Raw genomic sequence first — 6,361 nt, 5'->3', positions numbered from 1 at the left:
TAATCAGTTTCCTTTCATATTTTGAATGTACAAAGATCCCACAGAAATCTCAGAAATGAAAAAGGAAAAATACTGTATCATCTGCTCCAGTGACTAGTTCCAGGAAATGGCTTCTCTAGAAGTTAATTAGAGGTCACAAACTTACCTGCCTATAGAGAGCAGATATACAAATCAAATGTCTACTTCGTGTTTTTTGAATGTCAAATAGTGAATTACTTTTTAACTTGCAAGGGCTCCTATTACTAGAGAATATTACTGTTTTTAATTTTTCTGCAATGAATGAACATTAAAATGACCATTACTTATCATTATGACACTCCTTGTATCAGTTTGGAGGAAGGAGTGGCTTTTGAGTACATGATATTCAGATCCAACTGCAAGATTTGAAGTAAAACCATGCCCTGCTGTTAATTTAAACAATTCCCTTCACTTCTATGGAGATCAGTTTTCCTGTCTGTAATATAATAATATAGTTTTGACCATTATTTGGAGAAATATTATGAAGCTAAGACAAGTTGAAAAATATTAAGAATTCAACACAATAAAAATATAGCATTTGACTTTGATAATTATTAGTAACTACCATTTTTCTTTCAAAAGGGCTTTTTGTCTATGGAAAAGAAAAAAACAGAGCTGTCATCATATCATCAATTATTAATCTTACAGATGCTATTACATATAATACTGCTTATTAACTATCTATTCTATAACAAAACAATGTACACTAAATATCTCTAAAAGCTATGTGAGATAGACACACTTGCTAAGATCCACCCTCTATTTTTTACTAACAATGACCCAATTCTAGTTGGCCAGCAGCACTGCCAGCCCCAAGGTCAGCATTCTTTTTCCCAGAGATGCTTGCAGCAGGTGGTGGTCATGTTTAACAGTTCATACTGTGGCAGAGCAGCAAAGTCCATGGGGAGGTTACAGAAAGCAAAGCTTTTGCTTTGTCTATGAAAGGAAACAGAGGCTGAATATTTAATCCTTCTTATTTCTACCCTAGACACAGGCAGCATGTCTGAAGCTCTGGAAGAGGTGGGGCATAGGGAAAAGCCAAGGCAACTGCAGATTGGTTGTCAACAACACTGTCAAAGGAGGAAATCAGTACTGGCAGTTGACTAGGCCCACATCTCTTTTTTGTGAGAGATCTATATGCCCCAACTTGGTTACATCTCTGTAAATTGGCTTTCTGGTACTTGCAGCCAAACACATTTCCCATTTATGAAGGAGGTGTTACTATCTTTATTTTTGCTACCCTGCAAGTTCAGATGTAAACCAGTTCCTTTGATTCCAAACTCAATGCTGTCAAGCCATATGCTGCAAGGCATGAGAGCCCTTGGTCGGAACAATGAAGTGAGAAGCCATTAATCTTTCTGGAAACCAATTCTCTCACCTATAAAATAGGGATCATAACAAATACTTCATTCATTTTTATAAGGGCTGATGGAAAAATTTATATCAGAGTATTCTACAGAAACTAAGAGCAATAGAAATTAGATCTATATTATTATTAATGCAGTATTAAGACTTCAGATTCTGCTGATCATAAAATATGATTTTAGAACATAAAATGTCATATTTCCTAAATATTCCACCCATGAAAAATCAGTGATGGCTGAATATATTTCATATTTCTCTCAAAAAAGCCAAGCATGACCTAACATCTCTCTATTCTGCTGGATTCTCCTTGGAAGCTATTACCAGTGGATGATGATTTCCTTGGCTTTTTGCAAATCCAAAGACCAGTTAAAATACCACAGTATTGCCTCTTGAGCCTTCCTATGCAGAGAATTCAGGGAGATTTACAAGTTCTTGAGTTTCACTCACTTATTACAGAAGCTACAATTTGACAGCAGAAGATATACAGGACAGCAGACTGAAGAGCCACACAATTAAAGTAGTTCTAAAGCTAAAATGTGCAAGGGCCAGTGAGGACCATGGTGTTAAATACTGGTAGATGGAGAAATGGAAGAGATGGGAGGCAGTTGAAACTAAGCACTGAGGATGCTCTAAAATTAGCAGCGAAATTAACTAAATGGGTATCATGCCTCATTTAATCTTCACAGAAATTGGGAGATAGGCATCAACACCCAGATTTTAAAAATGAAGTGTAGAATGGTTTGGTTCTTTGCTCAAATTTACACAGATTAAAGAAATGTACTTAGCATTGCAATCTCAGTGGCCTGAATCCAGATCCCCATCTCCCGTCTCAGCCACAAAGGTTAACTGCTTCCAGCTCCCAAAGGTTCCCTGAGATGAGGCAAGTAGTGCCAGATGTGCATGAAGTTGTAAAGGTTCGTAGCAAGTACTTCTAAGAGTGAGCAGATGCAGATACACATGGTAAGATCTTGCTCTATGAACAACTTTTATGTCTGAGATTCCTATGATATTTTTAGACGGGAGCCTGCTTCCCCCACTCCCTGAATACTGGCTGAAATAAGTAAAAACAAGCACATGTGTTAATTTGTATAATTGTTTAAAGTTCAGCACAGTTCCTGTGCTTAGACTGGTTTTGGACCTGGATTTTGTCACTTTCTAATTGTGTGAACTGCATTATTCATTTAAACCTTTTTGATTCAGTTTCTTCATTGTTAAAATGGGAATAGTATTGAATCTGCCTCATAGATTTATTGTGAAGATTAAGGTAATTAATTTTAGCTATTATCTTTAAGGGTAATTTTAGACTGATAGATCTACATTGTATTTATTTGGTTTCTGAATTTAATCTGGATAGCAGTGGATGCAAAAAAAGACAGAAATAAAATGACTCTAGAAAGTATATACATCACCATTATTTCATCTTTCAGAAATTGTTCTTAAGGAAATATAAATTAAATTGATTTAAAATTAATAATTGACGATATATAGAGAAGTACTGGAGATCATGTGAATGAGTTCCTTAGATGTGGATATTTATATTACTGGTTATAAATTAAAAAGACAGCTTTTGCAAGAGACTAATCGGCCATATCCCCTCTACAAGATCTGTCCTAACCACTCACAGTGAAAACAGGCATCTAGGTCCAAACCATACGACTCCATCACCCTCTCCACAGTCAATTGAGCTGTTCATCCAGACTGTGTTTTTCAGAAATTCAGAATTAGAACCCAGAGAATCTAATCTATCTCTATCAAACATCTGAACCAGAAAAATGCATAATATTGGGGCTGGGCAGTCTTTCACAGGCTGAAGCAGAAAAATAGAAATGAAAGGTCAATAGAGAGAGGAGCAAAATAGAACTCATGTCTGAAGCTGGGTAGCTGGCATCAAATCAGGTCTCTACTTTTTATTATTTACCAGTTTATGACATCTTAAGCTAGTTACTTAACTTCTCTCTGATTAATTTAATCTTTCGTAGGGTCACTGTGATGATCCAACAAGCCAATATAAGTAGAGCACTTGGAAGCAGGCCTGGGACATGCTATACATTCTATAATGTTACTCCTAATTATGACTATCCTCTTAATCTACCATCATACATCATACATCTACGAGGATGACCTACTATCACATTTCTGTAGGTGAGAGGGACAGATGGGAGAGATCTTGTTCTAGATAATTTAATAGTTTCTTGATTTGGTCTTGAATAAGAGGACTTTGTGCTTCCCTGAAACATCCCTGTAGCCTTCCTATAAATTACCTTTTTCCCTCCCACTAATGATAGTTTAATGTTTTAGTCCTTGTAAACACCTAATCTCTGAGGAAGAAACACCAATTTGTGCTGTCCGTTGGGATAGTTTGAACAAACTGTTCTTGACATTTTGGTGAATGATTCAGTATTAAGCATATCCCGCTTCCTTGCACCTACCCCTGAAGTGGAGATTGTTACTGGATACATTTAGAAGTTTTCCAGTGCTCTATTAGAGCAGTAATAATCAAAGGAGCACTAGGCTTGAGAGTCATATGAAACTCACACATCATAAAGATGCCTCCAAATTATTATTATAATCTACATCTAAAATCATTTCTGTTTCATGGCTCCCTCTGGTAAAAAAATAAAACTCATAATTCAGTTAGGTAGTTTCTAGATGTGGTTGCTATTGAAAGAAACTCAAAACATATTCCCTAAGACCCTCTTATGGGTAAGACTGACATAATCATAAAAAATAAAAATGCTATTAAATAGACTATAAATTTCAAAATGATACAGGAATGCAATAACCAGCCAGAGAGTTGAAGGAAATAATAAAAGCAAACAAAAACTAAATAGAACCTTATCCACACCCCCCTTTCCCCCAATAGAGATAATGCTGAAGCCAAAAGTTAGTGATCAACGAGCTTCTGCAGTATAGCCATGCTCAATTAAAGACTTAGGGTTCTAGAAAGGGCCAGATAAAATGCTACATGGGCAGCCAAACCATAGTGCCCATAAATCATAAGGATTTAAATAAAAGTATTCCAAAATAGATATATTATTTGTTTGTACACAAAATAAATGCACTTTGTTAGAACTAGAAGAAAATCCATGTTTGTAAAATATGCAAACTCTTCCCATAAATCTAAATCAGGGATGATTTCAGGCTGTGAAGCTATGTGGTAATGTGCAAAGCACTGCAAAAATGAGATTTTGGTGAAACAAGTAATAAAATCAATTAAGAAAGTTTAGTCTTCACTGCAAAACCTATGTAAGCAAAAAAAAAAAAAAAAAAAAGCCCCACTCAAGCCTCCAAGTTCTTTGTAAAATCCTCTGAGATAAACTGATCATCACATTTGTGGCACTATTATTAAAAGCATTTATTTAATTGTAGGTACTTCTCCATGCCACCTAAAAGTCTACCTTGCCCAGAATTTACAACCAGTTACACAAGTTAAGCTATATTGTAAAGTGACATTTGCAATACTTTTTCCAAAAAGGAAAGGCAAAATATGCCACAGTGTTAATGACGTGACATTCACCTGCCATGTTCACCACTGAATGCCAAGCTTTTGGGTCAATGGTGCCTAAAATGCCTGCCATAGTGGTACGGAGATTTCAGGTCCAATTAAGTCTTTCCATGACAATCACTGTATATCCAAAGTGTCCCACACCTCCTCCTCTATCCATGCTCAAGACCCCTCTTTTTTTGGTTGTTTTTATTGAAGTTCAATATGCCAATATATAGTATAATACCCAGTGCTCATCCCATCAAGTGCCCTCCTCAGTGCCTGTTACCCAGTTACCCCATCCTCCCACCCACCTCCCCTTCCACTACTCTTTGTTCATTTCACAGAGTTAGGAGTCTCTCATGGTTTGTCTCCCTCTCTAATTTTTCCCACTCAGTTCCCCTCCTTTCCCTTTATGGTCCCTTTCACCATTTCTTATATTCCCCATATGAGTGAAATCATATGATGATTGGCCTTCTACAATTGACTTACTTCACTCAGCATAATACCCTCCAGTTCCATCCATGTCAAGACCCCTCTCTACTCTGTTCAGACAACTATGTGCCCAGTTCAAGAGAATGAATAATGCATTATAGTTCTTTTTTACATATTTTTGCTTTCTGGATTTTTCCACAGTTATGGGTGGCTGCGCATCCCATTTCTGATCAATGAGGCATAAAGTAAAATCTTTGGGGTGAAGAAGGATGGGGTACTGTTCCTAGAAAAATTTTTCCTTGCAGATAATTTGGTTTCCACCATATGCTTTCTGGCTAGAGCTGCAATATGTATCATGCACAGACAAAGTAGCATTTGAGGATAACTGAACACTTGAGTCATTGGTGTCATCATAAGCTGCTGAGACCGACACTAGAAATGCTATCACTGGATTGTGTAATAAATGAGGTATTAAATACCAACATTGTTTAAAGCCTCTTTTACTTGCCGTCAAGCACATCTTATTAATTATTAATGTGATATCTTTCTCTGTTCTCCTCAGAACTGCCATTGTCTTGGGCTTTCAAGCAAGTCATCAGACCTGCCAATTGATAATGAAATTGAGCATTTATTTATTCATGCTAAGGTACTCTGCTATATCTCATGTACTCTTCACTGAGCCCTAGGATATAGGTACTACAATCCTATAACTTAAAGTACAGAAATGTTGAAAAACTTTCCTGAAGCACAAATTAGTAAGTGGGAGGGCTGAGGTTTGAATCTGAGGAAGGATTTGAAATTCTGGTTCCAAAGGTATTCCTTCTTTCTCTCCTAATTTCCAACAAAACTTCAGTTTTTCAGGATCAGTTCTCAGCAATTTGTTATAAAGGAAAAAGGAGTTTGCATAGATGAATACCTACAAAAGGAATTCTAATAACCAGTGAAGTACACAGTGCTTTTCTTCTGGTATGATTCTGCATGATTTGAATGTTGTTGTGACTTCCGCCCCAAAATCATACCACTGGCTCTATATTATCACCTCCAGAATAAAATGATCAG

The sequence above is a fragment of the Canis lupus genome, chromosome 12 (genome assembly GCF_048164855.1).
Source record: "Canis lupus baileyi chromosome 12, mCanLup2.hap1, whole genome shotgun sequence".
In the NCBI taxonomy this organism is placed as follows: domain Eukaryota; kingdom Metazoa; phylum Chordata; class Mammalia; order Carnivora; family Canidae; genus Canis; species Canis lupus.
The sequence above is the reverse complement of the archived record's forward strand: the minus strand, read 5'-3'. Positions refer to the sequence as shown.